The 20,187-nt window shown below is 37.2% G+C and overlaps 1 long non-coding RNA gene across 1 annotated transcript in view; it reads left to right on the top strand.

The window, feature by feature from the left end:
* LOC144322019 (uncharacterized) overlaps positions 1-20,187 on the top strand; it is a 326,103-nt gene that overhangs the window by 252,058 nt on the left and 53,858 nt on the right. Inside the window, exon 7 of the long non-coding RNA XR_013387580.1 lies at positions 17,486-17,632. This is a non-coding gene — a long non-coding RNA (uncharacterized LOC144322019). The remainder of the gene's footprint in view (positions 1-17,485; positions 17,633-20,187) is intronic.

Genomic DNA, 20,187 nt, shown 5'->3' with positions numbered 1-20,187 from the left:
ATACATTAGCTAGGTCTAGTTTTATGAGGGTAAGTTCTGATGCTAATCCCAAACACCAACTCTGACTTGCCAACGTGGCTACTTTGTAACACATTTAGCAAGCTCTGGCCTAGCCATACAAAGGTCAGCCCATATCTACCTGTTTCTTAGGGGAATCTTGTTTCGTGAGGGAAGTGAAGAGTGATTAACATGCAAACATCAGTAATCTAGTACTATAGGTTCTTCTATATACTTCTCCAGATCTTCTTCAATCCATTTTCTATTTTGTTTTTGCTAAGTCTTTGGCTCTTTATAGGCTGTCTATTGGTCATTACATGTTAGCCACTGTATCTCTAGGTGTTGCTATAGATTTCTGCTTCAGGCCACATCTCCTTTCAGGCAAAGTCAACCAAAAACTGCTCAAAGACCAGCCCCCTCATTTCTCACTATGTTAAACATATGCTTACAACATGGTCTAATAATTCCACTCCTAAGTATCTACCCAAGACATATGGGAGCACGTGACAGTACACTGATTTGTGCATGAGTATTTTGAGTAACTTTATTCATAACCGCCTGAAACTGGAAACAACCCACTGCGCATTGGTAGGGAATACATAAACAAATTATGATAAATGCATGCTATGAAATACTACCGAGTAACACACATGAAAGAACTGCTGATTCACACAGCAACATGAATGAACCACACAGGCATCATGTTGGGATAAAACCAGACAGAAAAGAATTTCTACTGTATGATTTTGTTTATATGAAGTGCTAGAACAAGTCAAACTAATATAAAGTGATAGAAGTCATGGTAGTGGTTCTCTGTGATGGGGAATGATTTTTGCAGAGATGGACTACAAAGAAGTATGAAGAACTTCTTTGGAATATAGGCATGGTATGTATCTTGATTGAGATGTTGGTGACATGGACATTTATCAAAACTCATCAACCTGTATACTTAAAATCTGTGTAGTTCATTGCCTGTGAATTCTACCTTAATAAGGTTGATTTAAAAATGAATTCCATCCACTGGGGTTTTTCCCTTTTTCACTATCATTTGAGACTATCCATGAGTGGGGCTGTAATTATTGTAAGAATGTATTTCCAGCTGATGCCAACACTTAATAAAGTGCCATCTGCAAACAAGGCTTGAATGATTTTCTTCCCTAGTCATAGAGTTTCCCCCAAGGCCCTGTGTGTGGATTTGGGGAAAGATGGCTGTGTGACAGGCACAATGGGAAATGGATCCATCTGTTATGCAAAATATTTATCGCTTCATGACCTTCTCAAGCCCCATCTCTTGTCTGTTACTTCTACTTGGTAATGAGAAACTGCTGGGCATTCCAAGTATTGTGGGTTGAAGCATCAGACTGTACCAAGTTCATTATGAGTAGTGCAGATCATAAGCTACCGCTTGCTCATGTCCTGTGGGCATGTGTTCATTCTGCAGTAGAACAATTAGCAGCCAGCAGTGGTGCTCCATGGTCATAAGGAACAACTGACAAACCTATGTGCACTAGATAGATTTCTCTTAGTATAGGATATTCTCCATGTTAACAGTTCTGAGTTACTCAGAAAACAGTGTCAAACAGCATACTTGAATCTGGCATATATTGTTTCTAAAACCCAAAGGGGGCCTTCAATTTTCTGCCACTTAGTAAACTATACCACTTCTGGATACATAGGAGCTTCAGGGATAGCAGGTCTTGACTTTTCTTTAAAATTACCCCTTGGATTCCAGAATATAAGTGTCAATCCAAGATATCTGGAGTGCTTATTGCTCCAAGTCCTATCAATGTGATGCTATCCATACAGTGGAGTGATATAATATTCACTGAAAAGTGAGGTGGTTGGAATTTTTCCCAACTGAATTATGACATAAAGCCAGAGAATTGATCAGCCCTGATGTAAGGCCATAATCACATACTATTCTCCCCTTATCAACATCCCCTCTAAATCAGTAACTATCTGCCATGTTCCAGGGCATGTGCTCCTTTGATTTAGTAAACAGGTCGCATCTTGATTTTAGCAGATAAAGGTTACACAATAACCCACTGTAATTTCCAAACTTATTTTTTCATAGTGGATATGCAATGGTTTAACATTTGGGTGTTCTTACCTTTGTGCCCCTATGCCAGCAGGAAACACTAACATAGATACTCAAGAAGCTGGCAGGTCACTAGGGTGACCAGTCATCTACACTGCACCAATGTATGTTTTATAAAATCTCCATGTCGAAAATATATACTTAAGCATGACCCAAGTGCTGTGAGTGTAAGCAGCACATCTCACTATTAGCTTGGCTGTTTTAGAATTCTTAGTACCCAAGGAGTATGAAGGAACCCAGAGTTTAGCAATCTTAAAATACCCAACTCTTTCCCAACTCAAGGTTTCATCCCCAGAAAAAATTGTAAGACTGGCTTAATATCTATCACGCCAAAATCAGGGGTGAAGTATTAGGTTCATACCAGAAATGTGTTCTTTTTGCATAGGGCAGAGCATTTTAGTTCTCCCACAGATCTTTACATAATTCCAGGACACTTGAACATCTGATATTCTAGTTCATAGAATATTAGAAATAGCAACACACTAATGGCATGAAGGAAATGGAGAAAAGTGATTGATACTCTTTTGGTGATAAACAAGAAAAATATTGCTAATACAACATAAGAATTTAGACTGTTTAGAATTTTCTCAGTTTTCTATGTTCTGCAATAATAGGTATTACTTTTATATCCATAAAAAAGATATTATAAAAGTTTTCTCCAAAGTCTTCCCAGGTACTTTATCTTTATTTATTTATTATTTTTTTTAAATTTTTATTTATTTATTCATGAGACACACACACACACAGAGAGAGAGAGAGAGAGAGAGAGAGAGAGAGAGAGAGAAAGAGAAAGAGAGAGATGCAGAGACAGGCAGAGGGAGAAGCAGGCTCCATGCAGGGAGCCTGATGTGGGACTCGATCCCGGGTCCCCAGGATCAGGCCCTGAGCCAAAGGCGGCACTAAACCGCTGAGCCATCCAGGCTGCCTGGTAGTTTATCTTTAGGAATATATCCTTTAGTTGTTATTGAGATATATAGAGAATAATACAAGATGAATGCTGATAATTATGATCTTGAGACATAAAGCATCAATAGAGTTACTCTTATTACCTTCTGTGTAATATGCCAGCAAAGAGTGAAATACATTTTTAGATGTTTTATGCAAGAGAAGGTCTTTTAAATAATTTTGAGGTTCAAAGTATATTTTTATTTTATTTTGTGAATATGCTCACACAAAAGTTCATTTTCCATTGATCATGGATAGAGTATGATTGTGTTCACTAAATTCTTAGTGTGCTGTGACCAGGATGTGAAGAGAAAGTGCTGTATTGGAGGTAGCTATATGCAGAAAAGCTCCTGGTCCCTCTTCGCAGTGGGCAAAGGAGATGTATGTAAAGGCAAAAGTAACTAATAATTTTAGGATAGCCATAGGAATAAGCAGTTGAGCCATAAAAATAATAAGTGATGTAAGATTAGTTGGTAGACAGATTTGGTTACTGTCACTGAAGTCTAAAACAGTAGTCATGTGGGCTAGATGAAATTTAAATCTTTTATATAAGCTCCTATGGCAGCTGTACTCTGTAAAGTCATCAGGTGTCCAGGCATCTCTTTTTGTGTTCTGCCATTTTAATGGTTTTACTGTCATCCATATGGTCCAAAAGGGTATGCCCCTTCTCTAAAGTATGTAACCCAAAAGTTAAATACATCATTTTTGTTCTCATTCCACCTGTCACATCTTAGTCCCACATCACACCTACCTGCAAGGGAGTTTGGGCAATGTAGTCTTTCACCTGGGCATTTGTGTGCTCAGTTAAATACTGGAAGTTCTGTTGTCATGTGAAAGAAGGAGAGAATGGATATTGGAGAATGATCAGTAGTCTGTTTCATAATTATTATGGCCCTAGATGGTAAAAGAACCCTTCATGGACATATAAAGCTTGAGCTTGGTGAGTGAGTGGAATCAGGGTTGTATCATGTGAACAGCATGAAAATGTGCTGGAGAGTTGGGGTGGGAAAGATGTTGACAGGTTTATGTGATATGTCAGGGCTAGTGTATCTGTTGAAAAGTTTTAGCAGAGGGTTGAAAGATGAAAGTGGAAAAGCAGATTGGGTTTATATGATAGAGGGCTCTGAAAGCAGATTAAAGAGGATCTATCTATCATCTATCTATCTGAATACATAAATACACACATATGTATATGAAATTCTGTAATATTTTAAATGCATCAAAGGTAAACGGACAATTGCTTTAGTAAGATTCATTTGACTCTGATGTGTTATTTGGCCTGGTCAAGATAGAATGGAGTGCAATAGATCAGGCACAGATAGAGAAGGATACGAATTGGCAGGTAAAGCAAGGAGGTGTTGTCCAAATGCAGAACTGACTGGCCTTGCTCATTGCCGCCTGTTTTGGAGACAAAGTAGGAGTCATTAATGTCTCCAGGGTTTCAAGCCCGGTTGGCTGTGGGAGAAAGAAGCCCAAAGGGCAGTGTATTTTAGGGGGAATATTATTAGCTCAGCTGCAGTTTGAAATGAGGGTGCATTACCCAAGGAGAAACATCAAGAAGGAAATTAAGGATGTGTGGCTAGAGATGTGTGGGATGTGTGCAAACAGTAACTCCATCACTAGTCAAATGAAATGGGAATAGATATCTGAACAAAAGGCTGGAAGGGAAGGAATGTGGGCAGATCTCTTACTCTCTTCATAAGCTCCCGTGCCCAGGGACTTAAAAGATGATGATGTCTGTGCACAGCAGGGAAGAAGAAAATTATATCTGGACATAAAAAAGGCAGGATCCTGAAGGCAATTAGCGTGGAGACAGAAGGTGGCAAGCTGGTGCTGTCCATCATTCCTTCTCAAGCCTCCTCACTCGACCACACTTGAATGATGATGGTATCTTAACTTAGGGGCAGTGCTACTCTGGCAGAGATACTGATCAGAAAAGAGCAGTAGAAGAAAAGCTGTCTTCCCAGCCTCCTTTACTATGGCTTTCTGAGCACTTGGCTACAAGACTTTGAATGAGGCTTACCGTAGTTCCTTGAACATCATCCATTCACACTACCTCCTCCCTTCATGGGTACTTTTGACATATGCATTATAAACTAGGGGCTGTGCTACCAAAAAATGCTATAGAAGCAATTCTTGATCATCTCAGTCCAAAACTGTTGAGAGAAACGTTTATCAATTATCCTTGATTGCTAAGCCAAAAAAGGCCTAAAAAACAACAATTTTTTTTTTCATAGAATTATGACAAACTTCTTTGGTGGTGAAAATCAGACCTGAATTCTTGTAAGGATATTTATAATCTTTTGTTTGTTTGTTTGTAAACCAAATTTGTGTGAATATTTCTATGTTGCATGGTAGAAATTATACTGTTTGGTAATGAATAGCCACCCTGTTGTTGTTGGTGGGATGCATATCAGGTATCTATGCCATATCATGTTTTCAAAATCCCCAAATAATTCATAATGCTCAAACACTTCTGTATTTGAGGATTTGGGAGGAAGAACTGTGGATGTGTACCTTATAGATTTCATCTATTAGTGTTATTATGTCGAAATAGAAATATGCTCCTTCATTATATATAACATTATACTATATTTGTATGTTATTTTATAGATATATAATATATAATGTTATATGTTTTATTATAATACATAGTGTTACATATTTTATATAATATATATGTTTACATATACCTATGCCTATGGATGTATGTTTACATACATACATACAAAATTCCTCCTGTTGAGCTCTAGCTTTGGGTATTGTCTTGCTGGAAGGGCAAACTCGTTCCTCAAGTTAGTTCTTTTAGGCACTTGTGAAGCCTGCCAGAATTATCACATATGCCCTTAATACATAGCATTCCAACCAGGAAACAAATGATTGGATCTGCAGAAGGGAATTTGGGATCATAGACAAACCGTGTTCAGAATCGATGAGGTGCACATTCCTCTACCATTATTTCTTCCACCTACGTAAATACACTGTCCTTTAGGTGTCTCTGCTCCTCCTCAAAGCTAGTGCCCTCCAAGCAGTGTGTTACACGTAGCCTTTCTATGCCCTCCTTTTTATCTGTGCTTAAGAATACATTTTTATCACCCTGTTTATCTTAGGTTGAAAATGACTGGTAAGGCTTAACTGTTATTTATTTTGCAACTTACATACTACAGAGAAATAAACATTAAATGAAGCAGTTATTACTAATCGTGGCATTTCAAGGAACAGTCATTTGGCTGGAGGAATTTTGGAAGGAGTGAGGCGAGCACTTCCTCTGTGTCCCTGACACCATATCATTTTTAGGACCCTTCTAGTCTTAAGATCAAATCAGAAGAAACTGAGGATTGTTGTGAATAATTTTTAAAAATGTAGATGGTAACTTGGTGGATGAATTAAGTTAGATATAGTTTAGGGTTCTGATTATAAAGCAATAGTGAGAGTAATTTTGTAGCTATATAGAAATCTAGATCTGCAGATATATCTCTATATCTATAATCTATCTCTCTATAGGGGTCTATCTATCTATCTATCTATCTATCTATCTATCTATCTATCTATCATGTCTATGTGTATTTTGTTTGTCTCTGAAAAGTGTCTCTGAGGGACAAATAAGACATCTGAGTACTTGCCAATACCATAAGCAGCAAATGAGAATAGGAGAAGCTCGTGTTCCAAGTTTTCATTTTCTGTGGCTCTGAGAATGAAACAGCACAGATTCTAGGTCTGTCAGAGAAAGGTGATCCACACATCTTTCCTTTCAGCAGCATGGGAAGACAGCCCTGCAAATCCTGATTTTCTCCCTGCCTTTTGTAGCTGGAGAATTTGGAGTAATGAGTTGAAATATCTGAGAAAAATATGCTCAGAATTGAACAAAGGTTTGCACTTCACCTCACACATAAGCAAGTGAACATTTACCCTAGATCAGTAACAGTTCAGCAAACCGGTGAGTAGCTCTACACCATGTTTCCTAGACCCCTCCAGCAAGGACACTGCAGACCATAGTCTATTACACTAATTTACTGGATGTGTTAGGCACATGCCTTTTACCTAGCTGTAGCAGGGAGTGTGGTGTGCTAGGTGTCCCATTGCTGCCATGCTAGACACTGTGCAGTGCATCATCTGTCACTACCCTGCTGGATATTACAGCACATTTTGTAAGAACCATAACACTTACATTTCAGACCTGCATGATGACTTTTTATTGTCCCTATTACCTGAAGTCTTAATTTACGCCTTTGCAGTTTTATGAAATACATTGTTTGCTTCATCTCTGTCATGTGCCTCCCTTAACATTCAAGGCGATATATTATCACCGATCACTGTGAGTCATAAGTTATCTCACGTCCTGACAGAAAGGGCTTTTTTATCCAGTTGTTTTCTCGAGCCAGCACAGTATGTAGAATGGTTTGGGTGGTGGGGGAGGAGGGGAAGAGAAGGAGTCTGTCAAGGTTATGATTAACTGAAGCCTTAGTATAATGGTTTTTGTTGGTCAAAAATCTGTTCCTTTTTGTTCTCTAGTTTAATAATTAGTTGCATTGTACAACGACGAGTAAATAAAACTCTTATGGTTATTTGATTTGACCATGAAATGAATAAATGGAAACAAAAGCCTCAGACTTCAAATAGGTTATAGTTGAAATATTAATAGGGATCTTACTCAGAGAGACTTACTATTGTTTTCTCCCTTCTCTTTTTTTTTGCAAATATGGACTAATTATTTAGAATAGAAGCACATTTTAAATAAAAGAAAGTTGTTAATGTTTAATTTCATTTCAGGTACTACAACTAGACTCTCCAGTTTAGGGAGCCATATTATTAAACACTGATGCAAAGAGAATTCTAAAGTTTTCTCTGAGAAAACATGAGAGCCTCCTAAGTCTGAGAATTATCTATTGCTACAAAATCCTTTAAAAATGTTGATGAATGACTGTGGCTTTGTGATTGATAAGTTTCTCAGTTCACTTTATAGGCAGCTTGTTTAGTGTTTTTATGTGGGGGAATTTATAAAAGGGAATATGCTATCATTCCTTTAGGAATTACTGTTTATACCTAAGTATTTTGTATAATCCAGATATCTAGAATGGGGAGAGGCACCAGATATTGAGGGAAAAGCACCAGTTGTCTCTGATTTAGTCCTTCTTCATAGCATTTTATTGTTTTATAAGAAGATACATACTGATGATTGATTACGTCAGCTACTTTCTACTTATGAGCCTATAATTTGGGGTTTATCCTATTTTATGTCAATCCTACATGATACCCAACAATCAATTTAATTAATTTTAAAAAACCCTGACAGATTGATATAATTTAATTGGCTTAGAAATGAACTGATGTAATTGGCAAGCCAAGGATCTTTTAGAGAGGAAGAGTAAGTGGACAGTGCAGCAAGGGGTGGGCATTTTTCCAGGACTTGAAGAATCATACATTTTATAAGGTATTCAAAAGAAGATATGCATCAAAACATGAAAAGACACACTGGAGACTGTTTTTATTTGGCAAGCAGTGTGACTGATTTGACTTTGGGCCAACTAACTGTCCCTTAAAGATTCTTGAGAGAAACCAATGTGCCCATAAATCAAAGTGAGGAAGTCAGGGTGTATTGCAAGGACGAAAACTGGATGGATTTTGGTGCGGAATTTATACTTCAAATTTGATTGGGCCTTTCTTTGGAAGAAAGAGAAGACGTGACTTTTTGTTGTCGCTGAGTTTGTTTGGTTCTGAGAGGGGAATCTGAACAGAATTTAATAAGTTTTACCCAGAAGAATGAAGTACAGGAGTCGTATCTTTGGAGAAAGCTTTAGGCCAGCAGAATGACATTGGTTTATTAAGAAACACTCCATTCCTTCTGGTGATGTTATAGCTCATAATTACCATGATAAGAATGAGGACTGAACACTGAAATCTAAGATTTCCATCATGGTACTATCTTTCCAACAACTTAGAATGCCATTCTTTTCCTCTTTTCCACATAACCATTGGCTTTTGTTTTACTTCACTGCACTATTTATTTATAGTTATATATATAAGTCAATTTTGTTAATTATCGTTAATGCTAACTCATATGTCCCCATGAGTTGTTTTGTTTGCCTTTCCTGTCAACTTTTGCAAGAAGTATGTTAACTTCTCCAGGCTGTGAATGTGCCCATTTCTCTTTTTAATATTGTCAGTTTTTGCCTATATATATATATATATATATATAATATGAAAGATTTATTTTACTTTTTTATTTTTTAAAAAGATTTCATTTATTTAAGAGAGAGGGTGCGTGAGTGGGGAGGGGTAGAGGGAGAGAGAGAGAAAATCTTTTTTATTTCAAACATTTTTTATATATTTGTTTGAGGGAGAGGAGAAGCATGATCAGTGGGGGAAGAGCAGAGGAAGAGGGAGAAGCAGACTCCCCTTTGAACAGGAGGAGCCTGACGTAGCTCGATCTCAGGACCCCAATATCATGACCCTAGCTGAAGGCAGATGCTTAACTGACTGAGCCATACAGCCATATTTATTTATTTTAGAGAGACAGAGCAAGAGTGAGTAAGTGTGAGTAGTGGGAGGGGCAGAAGGACAGAGAGAATCTCAAGCAGACTCCCTGCTGAGCAGGGAGCCCAACACCATACTCAGTCTCATTACCCATGAGATCATGACCTGAACCAAAATCCCGAGCTACCCAGGCAGCCCTGTATATATTTGAAGCTATTTTATAATAAACATACAGACTTTGAATTATTATCTTACTGTTGTGCTGGCCACATTATTGTAGTGAAATATTCTGTATCTCTAGTCATTCTTCTTTGCTGAAGTTAACTCTGTCTGCATCAATATGGTTGCTCCAGCTTTCTTCTGCTTAGCACATGCTTGATATATTTTTCCATTTTAGGTCTACCATTTTGTTGTCCTCATATTTGAGGCACTTTTCTTTTCTTTTTTTTAATAAATAATTTTTATTGGTGTTCAATTTACCAACATACAGAATAACACCCAGTGCTCATCCCGTCAAGTGTCCCCCTCAGTGAGGCACTTTTCTTATAAGCAGCAGGTGGCTTGCTTTTTATTTTTATCCACCCTGATAAATTTAGTCTTTTACTTGGAGTTATCTGGTCTTCCTTTTTTTTTTTTTTTTTTTTTTACTTTAGCTTTATTGAGACCACCACCATTTCTCTGTTTTCGAGCCTCAGATTCTGTCCTATGCACAGAATTGCTAAAGACCTCCAGGGAAAATGTAGCTACAGATAGTCTGTTCACTGTCTCCCCAAGGGTTTTCAACTGGTGTGTATCTGTGCTCTGTCACCTTGGTGAGCTTTTTACTTCTGCATACCTCTTGGTATACAGAGTGCTTAAAATTTTCCTGTTATTCAAACGTTTTCAGCATAGCTACAAAGGAACCAACTCTACTCTATCTGCTTCAACATTTGGCAAATGGCTTGAGGGGGAACATTGCTGTGTGTTGAGTTCCTTCAAAGCCTGTAGTTTTACTATTGCTTTCCCGTAGTACCACCAAAAGCTCTAATGGTTTCACTGTCCCCAAGCAGTGACACTCTATCTGGGCCAAACCTAGATTGCCAGCCTCTAGCATATGCTGAATGTCAACAATTTCCTCAGGACAAACAGTTGCAGCTCATTAGCTCAACACCGAGAGTTTCCCCCCTGAATGAAATTTCAGCTCTCTGAATCTCATTGCTTCCACAGTGACTCGAGGGGTCATTTAACATATATAGATAGATCCAGCCTTATTAGTTGTTTTTGTAGAGGGCTTTTCCATTGGAAACTACTCCATCTTCTCTCTGACTTTTCATTTAAACTAAAAGAATTTCTACAGTTTAAAATTTATTTGTAAGCCAAGGAATTTCGTGATTTCTTTAGAAAATTGGAAAATGCACACAGGAAGACAGGTAGAGTCCCCATTAGAGATGCTCTTTTGGTTATCTGTAGCTGTGTAACAAACCACCTCAAATCTAAGAGGTTTAAAAACCGTTTTAGTTTTACTCACAATTTTGTTGGTCTGATAATGTTTTAGTTGAATACTCTGTATCCATTTTATGAGCTATTATTTTCAAGATGGCATCCTCATTCACATACCTGGTGAGACTTGCTGTGTTTTTCTCACCACAGTGTCTTATCCTCTGGTGTTCCTCACAATATGGTGGCCTAAGGAGGCAATCTTCTTACTCAGTGACTCAGGGCTCATAAGATTGCAAAAAAGGCTGCAGATTCTCTTAAAGTTTGGTCTGAGAACCAGAATGGTACTGCTTTCGTCATTATTTATTTATTTATTTTCTTATTTATTTAAATATTTTATTTATTCATAATAGACACGTGGAGAGAGGCAGAGATATAGGCAGAGGAAGAAGCAGGCTCCCTGCAGGGAGTCCTATGTAGGACTCCATCGTAAGACTCCAGGATCATGCCCTGAGTCAAAGGCAAATGCTCAACCACTGAGCCCGTCCCTATTTTTTTTTTTTTAAGATTTTATTTATTTATTTATGGGAGACACACAGAGAGAAAGGCAGAGATACAGGCAGAGGAAGAAGCAGGCTCCTTGCAGGGAGCCTGATGCGAGACTCAGTCCCAGGGCCCTGGGATCACGACCCAAGCCAAAGGCAGATGCTCAACCACTGAGCCATTCAGGTGTCCCTTCATCATATTTTATTGGTTAAAGTGGCCATGGGCCAGTTCAGCTTCAACAAGAGTGGAAACTGGCTCTACGTCTCAGTGAGAAGAGTGTCAGTTTGCAACCATCTTTTTTATTTGCTATAGTCCTTTCAGAAAATCATTTGTAGTATCTTGGCAAAACAATAACAATAGCTAACTTGCATTGAGTACTTACATTGTATAATACCTCACTTAGTTGTAATTATAATGCTGAGATGAGGACCTATGAATACATGAAATGTTTTTGTTAGAGTTTTATTTTATACATCTATTTATCATTGACCCTTGAACAATGCAGGAGGAGTTAGGAGTGGTGACCTTCACACAGTCAAAAATTCACATATAACTTTTGATGCCCCAAAAACTTAAGTACTAAGTAGCGTAACTGTTGACTAGAAGCCTTACTGATAGCATAAACAGTTGACTAACATATATTTTGTATGTCATATGTGTTTTATTTACTGTATTCTTACAACAAAGTAAGCTTGGGAAAAGAAAACATTATTAAGAAAATCATAAGGAAGAGAAAATACATTTATGGAATTATACTGTATTTGTCCAAAAAATCCACATATAAGTGACCTGTGTAATTTAAACCTGTATTGCTCAAGGGTCAACTGTATTTAATTATACAAGTAAACATGAACACATGCTTAGTAGAGAAAAAGCTAAACTGATATAGAAATTTATATCTTGGGGTGCCTGGGTGGCTCAGTGTGTTAAGCATCTGACTCTTGATCGACTCAGGCTATGATATCAGGGTGGTGAGATCCAGCCCCAGGTTGGACTGCACAATGGGCATGGAGCCCACTAAAGATTCTCTCTATCACTCTCCCCCTCTACCCCTCCTTATACCCCTCCCCATGCCCACTCCTGCACTCTTTCTTTCTCTCTAAAAAAAGAAAGATGTATATCTTTTCTCAGAGATAAACATGGTCAATAGTCTAGTGGGTCTCCTCTAGAACTTTCATGTCTGTGTATTTGTTACCATATCCCACTTGATCCTGGTATCTTTGGTACCAGATGCACTCGGAGAAAATGTGGTTCAAAGCTATGATCCAAACAAATAAAAATAAGAAAGCCTCCCCTCCCACAATTATTCATGTTTCTTGTCTTCCCTTTCTTTCATCAGTAAAATATTGTTAACTGCTTTAGAGTACTTTGATGGCTTTCAGATGCTTCAACTAACAACGCAGTTGCTGGTCCCTAGAGACTATTTTGTTTCATCATTGTCACTGGTCTCTAAGGCATGTCAGAAGCGTAGGTGACCAATGTAGGATTTCAAACAAGGTTAATGTCAACAAGCTTGCCATAGTACATAAGTGCAATTTATTGTCACTTAATTATTGAACAAGTCTTAGTGTGAAGTATCTCCCTTAGAAAAAATTGATTCTGAATTTTGTGAGACTCTAATACATAATCTATTTATTTTTAATGTGATTTACATATAAAATTAGTTTTACCATAACATTCTTATGTATAGAAGTATTCAAAAACTTCAGACTAATGAAGCACATAGAGAAAATCAAAATTTTTCATAGCATTCTTTCACTTTAGGGTTTTAAGTCAGCACATGTTCAACAAGCCTGTGGCATCATGGCCTGGAGAGCTTTGCCTTCACCAGATTCCTAAATAAGAATTACATGCCTTCAGGTGAAACCTAATTCTTATGGCCAGTTTTAGTTTTGATTCATTAAATCTAGGTTTGTGTTGTTTTGTAAAGTATGTTATTAATCACAAAACCCACAAAACCCACTAGCAATGATTCATACTGTGATGCTTCTCAAAATTCAAATATTTGTGTCTCTGCCTTGGTTTCCTTTAGTCTTATGTCCCTGTGAACTAGAACTAGACTTTGTTTCCAGAAGGCTGACCCTTCAGTCTGAGCACTTGGTCCCAACTCCTGAGCCCTTTTTAGGTGTACTCTTAGGTGTCATTTGCTTTTCTTCGCTTCTTAAAGAGGTAAACTCTTTTCCTCATTTTGAAGTACTCTGTATTTCTTTGCCCTAAGTCAAGGTTAATCTTTTTTCATGTCCCCTTCATCTGTTGGTGGGACTTTTTCTTTCTCCTGCCTTTTAATTTCCTGGAAGAGTTCATGAGCTACTTCCAATGCCTTTTGGACCTGTACTAGTTCAGTGTTGATTTGCCATCCCAGGTTCCTATACCTCCACCTTCAGCGGTTGACACTGTCGATTGCCCCTGTGTGTGTGGGCATACACTTGTGCGTGTGTGTGAAAATCTACTTTCCTTTGGCTTTCATGCCATGACTCTCACTCTCCTGTGATGGGACTTCTTCCTCTGTGATGTCTTTGCTGGCTCTGTGTAATGTCTGCCAGGAGTCTGCTCTTAGAACTCTTCTCATCATAAATGCTACCCCCTGGAATAAAGTAATCCACTCTTATGTTCTCACTAACATAATTTAAAAAAAAATCTTTTTAAAAAAGATTTTAAAGAGAAAATCCTTGTATCCATCACCCGGCTTCTCCATTGGTTGCATCGTATATAATCAAAACCAGGAAAACGAATGGCACAACACAATTAATTAGACTATAGCTCTTACTGAGACTATTCCACTTTTCTCATGTGCTTATTTTTTGCATGTCTTTGTGTATAATTTTATCATACTTTATCCCACATACGGATTCATATGACTGCCATTATAATCAAGACATAGAACTATTTCTTCATTGCAAAGAACTCCCTTCCACTACCTCTTTAAACTCTTGCTCTCCCTCCTCTTCTCTAACCTTTGGTAATTACAAATCTGCTCTCTATTGGTGTAATTTTGGTATTTCACAAATTCCATATAAGTGGAATTATAAAGTATGCAACTTTTTCTTCTGCTGGATTTTGCACTCAGTGAATGTCCTCGAGATCCGCCCAAGTTGCCCTGTGTGTCAGTAGTTTTATTTTTTCTTTTATATTGATGAGTAGTAGTCCACTATAAGAATGTACCACAGGTTGCTTAATCATTTACCTGTTGAAGGACATTTGGTAGATTTTAGCTACTACAAATAAAGCTGCTGTGATCATTCATACATCGGCTTAGTGTGAATAGAAGTTTTCACTTCTCTAGGATAAATGCCCAGAAGTGCTATTGCTAGATCCTATCAGCAATGTCAGTGATTCAGTTCTATACATCTTCACTAGCATTTGCTGGGATCACTATTTTAATTATCATGTTATAGACGTGCTGTGGTATACCGTATTTTAAACTGACTTTTCCTTAATGACTAGTAATATTGAAGAGTTTTCCATGTGTTATTTGCCACTCATATATTTGTTTTGGTGAACTGTTCAACTTACTTGTCCATATTCTAACTGAATGCTTATTTTCTTACGTTGGATTCTTATTTTGTATATTCTGTACATGAGTCCTCTGATGGGTATGCAGCTTGCAAATATTTTCTCCCAGTTGGTGACTTACCTTTTCAATTTCTTGACACAGTCTTTTAGGAGTAAATGTTTTGTCTTTTCTTTTAATTTTGATGAAATGCAATTTGTCAATATTTCTTTTTATGGATAGTCCTTATGGTGTCATATCTAAGAGCTTGTTGCCTAACCCCATTGCAAAGGTCTCCTCCTGTATTTTCTTCTAAAAGTTTTGTAGTTTTACTTCCTGCATTTATATCTATGACCAATTTCAAGTTAATTTTTGTATAAGGTATAAAGTTTTAGTCAAAGATATGTTGTTTATTTGGGAGGGGGCTATTGATGTTCAATAGTGCTAGCACCATTTGTTGAAAAGACAATCCTTCATCCACTGGGTTGCTTTTTTTATTCTTGTCAGACATCAATTGGACACATTTGTGTGGGTCTATTCTGAATTCTCTATTTTGCTCCATCGATCTACTTGTGTCTGTTTCTCTGCCAATACCACATGGTCTTGATTACTGTAGCTATAGAGTAAGTCTTAAAACTGAGTGGTGTGATTCTTTCCACTTTATCCTTTTTGTTCAGTGGTGTTTAGCTGTTCTAGTTCCTTTGCCTTTCCATATAAATTTTAAAATATACTTGAATAACACATCTTTAATCTTTGCCCCCTCTCTTGAGTGACATTGGCAGATTTAGCAGGCAAAAAATACAGAGTGCCCAGTTAAGTCTGAATTTCAGGAAAACAGCAAGGAATTTTTTAGTTTATGTATGCCCCAAACATTGCAGGGAGCCTATTTACACTAAACAGTTATTTATTGTTTATCTGAAATTCAATTTTAGCTGTGTATCTTGTATTTTATCTAGCAATCCTACCCTTCTGTCTCAGAAGAAAGTAAATCTTTTTATGTTCATGTCATGCAGATAACATGCTTTTTAAATTTTTTATCTCCATCACTTTAAAAAAAAAGATTTGCTTATTTATTTCAGAGAAAGAGAGGGAGAATCTCAGGCTGATTCCACATTGAGCATGGAGCCTGTTGTGGGGCTGGATCTCATGACCCTGAGATCATGACCTGAGCCAAAAGCAAGGGTTTGATGCTCAAACAACCATGCCAAACAAATGCCCCTTTATTTCCATCCTTATACTTGCATTGAATTTCCTATCACATTTATGACCTTACCACCCATCTCAGAGCCTAAGCTTAAAGATGAGCCTTACCTTCAGCTGATCTTATCTTTCACACCACAGCTCACTAGTCAATCTCAGGAGATTCTTTTTTTGTGTCAGCTGCAAAGCCTCCTTTTAGAAAAGACAATGCACCATGTCTGATGCTGGAATGTAGAACTCTGGGCAAAACTGATGAGTTATTGGGTGACCTGACAAAAGTATGTTTGAAGGAGGAGGTGAAGAGATTCCCAGGTGAGGACATACCCTGATGTAAGAAAGATATAGCCACATGAACTTGACTTGGTGCCTCATCCTTTCTTTCCTGGAGGCAAGTACAGACCATGATACAGCATTGTTCTATTACATTAATCTATCTCCTGGCCAACTGTGTAGAAGTATGGTTAGGTTCTGAGGAGAGAAACAGGTTAAAGTGAAGAATAAAAACTGTAAGAGTAAAGTAAAAAAGAAGAGCATTTTAAGGAACTACGAAACATATGAAGACCAAGTTGTCCTCTGCAGGCCCACAAATAGGGTAAAATGTCAAGACCAAGAGATATACTTTCTTCTTTTGTCTCAGACTTTCCTATGGCCCTTGCATTCTAAGGGCTCAGACCAGACACTAGAGAGGAGTGTGCCCAGAGGAGCTGTAGGAGAAGCAGCAGTTGCTGAGACAAGGGCAGGAGGCTGTAGAGCCCACTGGAATAAAAAGGAATACATCCAGGGGCCTAGAAAAGACAATGGAGATGGGAATCTGTCCTCTTTGCCCAATGGACCAACTGTGGCCATAGGCAAGGGACTGCTGTGCTGAGTAAGGTGGTGTGGCTGCGTGGGGATGGGGGATTGTTTTTGAGCACGTGAGAAATCCTCCTGTGGAAGCCCTAGGAATACTTGAAGGAAGGGGTCCTGAACCACATTGCACTGGTGACCTGTTGAGTTAAATGCTTACATTTAATTAAATTTAGTCAATCTGGTCATCAGGGATATTTACAAACCTTATGAGTTAGATTAAAAAAATAATAGTAAGATAACAGAAGTTCCATTATTTTAAGCTTCGGGGCAGTATGTCGTAAATGTTTCAGACAACATAATACAAAGCACAAGGTTGAGTCTAATCGAATTTGGCCACTTAAGCAATTATTTTGGTATACATTCTTGTGTTGATTTTCAAATGCTTTCATTCCATTGACATAAAAGAGTATTGGTGGATAAGTTCACAAAGTGCAGATTTAAATTGATTTTATTCTTTGCACACGCAACAGCAAAGAAAGCAGTGATTGGGTCAAGTGTCTGCCTTCATAGATGGGAAAGACTTCACTCAATGCACGAGTCTGATGTGCATACATCAAGAGCACATTTGATTGTCAACCATTTCTGCTTCCAACAACGTCCTCCATCCTGATAAGCAAGTAAGTCCTGTGAATGACTTTGAAAAGTCAACCCATTCGTGTGACAGAGGAGGAAAATAGGTTTCCATTCTTTGCCAAGTATTTTCTTATCTAGCTTTTATCTTCACGTTCATTCTTGAAGTTGACTTTGAAGGACAAAAGTAGAAAGAGAGAGCATTCCTTTGGAGTGAAAATTTATAGGTTTGATATGCTGGTTGCCCAGTTTTCAGTGAGAAACTCCAGAGGGAATATAATCTCTTAACCTAAGGGAGAAAGGCTGTTTGCAGTCATACTCATCTCTCACACACATGTATTAGCTTAGCTTCCCTGTATTAATTATCTAAGGGCAAAAAATGTCCTGAAAGAATGTGTTTGCTTCCTGCTGAATATTAAAACATTTTATACTACAATAATTTAAACAATGTAATGTTGGCCTAAGACTAGACAAAGAGTTCTATGAAACAAAATAAAAATCCAGCAATAGGACCAAGTAATACAAAAATGAAATGTAATTTTAAATTATTGTGGATAAAAACATGGATATTGTTAGCATAACAGGGTAGATATCTTAAAGAAAAATAAAGCTAGTCTTTTTAAGCTAGGATAAATTCAAATGGATCAAAGGTTAAAAACAAACAGAAAATCACAAAACAGAAAACATGACATGTTTTAAAATTTTAATTCTAAATTAAATCCTGAAGCCATAAAATAAAAGATTGATATAAGTTAAAACAAATTCTGAAGAAATGCTCTACATCAAAAACAAACATGGTCAAAGAGAAAAGTGGAGAAAATTTGCAATTCATATTACAGAGAAAATGACAGTTTTGTTAATGTTTATAGATTTGTCAACATCTAACAGAAAAAAACCCCAATAACCTAATTGAAACATGGGCAAAGATTATCATCAGGTATAAAAGTATAAATATATTTAAACCATGTAAATATATAAAACTGCCCTCATAATAAAAGAAAACAAAAAGTACATTTTTTTGAGTATAGTTGACACACAATGTTGCATTAGTTTCATGCATACAAAGTAGTGATTCAACAACTCTATATGTTATGCGATGCTCCCCACAGGTGTAGCTACCATCTCTCATGATACAATGCAATTACAGTACTAGTGGCTGTATTTCCTATGCTATTAGGTCTTTTATTCCCATGACTTATTCATTTTATAACTGGAAGTCAGTACCTCCCACTTCCCATCATCCATTTTGCCCAATCTCTCCACCTCTTTCCCCTGTGGCAACCATCAGTTTTTTCTCTGTATTTGTAGGTATGAATCTGCTTTTTTGTTTATTTGTTTATTCATTTTTTTAGATTCCACATCCAAATGAAATCATATAGTATCTATTTTTCTTAGTCTGACTTATTTTACTTAACATAATAGTCTCTAGGTCGATCCGTGTTGTTGCAAATGCACAATCTCATTCTTTTTTATGGCTGAGTAATATTTCTCTCTCTCTCTCTCTCTCTCTCTCTCTCTCTCTCTGTGTGTGTGTGTGTGTGTGTCTGTGTGTGTACACCACATCTTCTTTATTCATTTATCTATCAATGGATACTTGGGCTGCTTTTGTATCTTGGCTATTGTAAATATTGTTGTAATAAGCATAAGGGTGCATATATCTTTTTGAATTAGTGTTTTTCTTTTCTTTGAAAAAATATCTAGTCAAGGAATTATTAGATTGTATGGTAATTCTATTTTTAATTTTTTTAGGAAACTCCATACTGTTTTCCACAGTGGCTGCACCAATTTACATTCCCACCATCAGTGTTCAAAGGTTCCCTTTTCCCTACATCCTCAAATAAAACTACATTTTTTTTTTATTTAGTAGATTTGCAAAGGGCTTGTCAGCAAACGGTATTGACATGAATGTAAAGAAATAGGCTCATATATATGTGTGTGTGTGTGTGTGTGTGTGTATACACACACACCCACATCTATATATGCATATATATATATATATATATATATATATATATATATATATATGATCAGCAATTTGATAGTATCTATTAAGATAGAAAATGCATATGTCCTTTTAACAAGCCAGACTACTTCTGTATGGAAATGAACATGATTAGAGGCACCTGGGTGGCTCAGTCGGTTGGGTGTCCAACTCTTGATTTTGGCTCAGGTCATGATCTTGGGGTCCCGGGATCGAACTCTGCATCAAGCCCCACATTGGGCTTCATGCTCAGTGGGGAGTCTGCTTAAGGATTGTCTTCCTCTCCCTCTGCCCCTCCCCTGGTTCTCTCTCTCTAAAATAAATAAATAAATCTTAAAAAAAGAAATAATGGTTATAATCACAAAAGCAAAGATGACCTATGTACAGTACCAATATTGTAGCAATATTGATAATAACAAAAGATTGAAAACAATTTAAATGCATTTAACAGGAAACTGGTTAAAATAGTTATTTTCATATGGTTATTTCCATTTATTTTATATTCCATTTCATTTTAATATCATTTTTATTCATGATTCATGTTATGTAGCAATTTAAAAAATAAGGCGTGCATAATAGACCTGTAAGATATTTTATTGGAAGGCAAAATATGATTCAGAA

The sequence above is a fragment of the Canis aureus genome, chromosome 10, assembly GCF_053574225.1.
Source record: "Canis aureus isolate CA01 chromosome 10, VMU_Caureus_v.1.0, whole genome shotgun sequence".
NCBI lineage: Eukaryota > Metazoa > Chordata > Mammalia > Carnivora > Canidae > Canis > Canis aureus.
The sequence above is the reverse complement of the archived record's forward strand: the minus strand, read 5'-3'. Positions and strand labels throughout refer to the sequence as shown.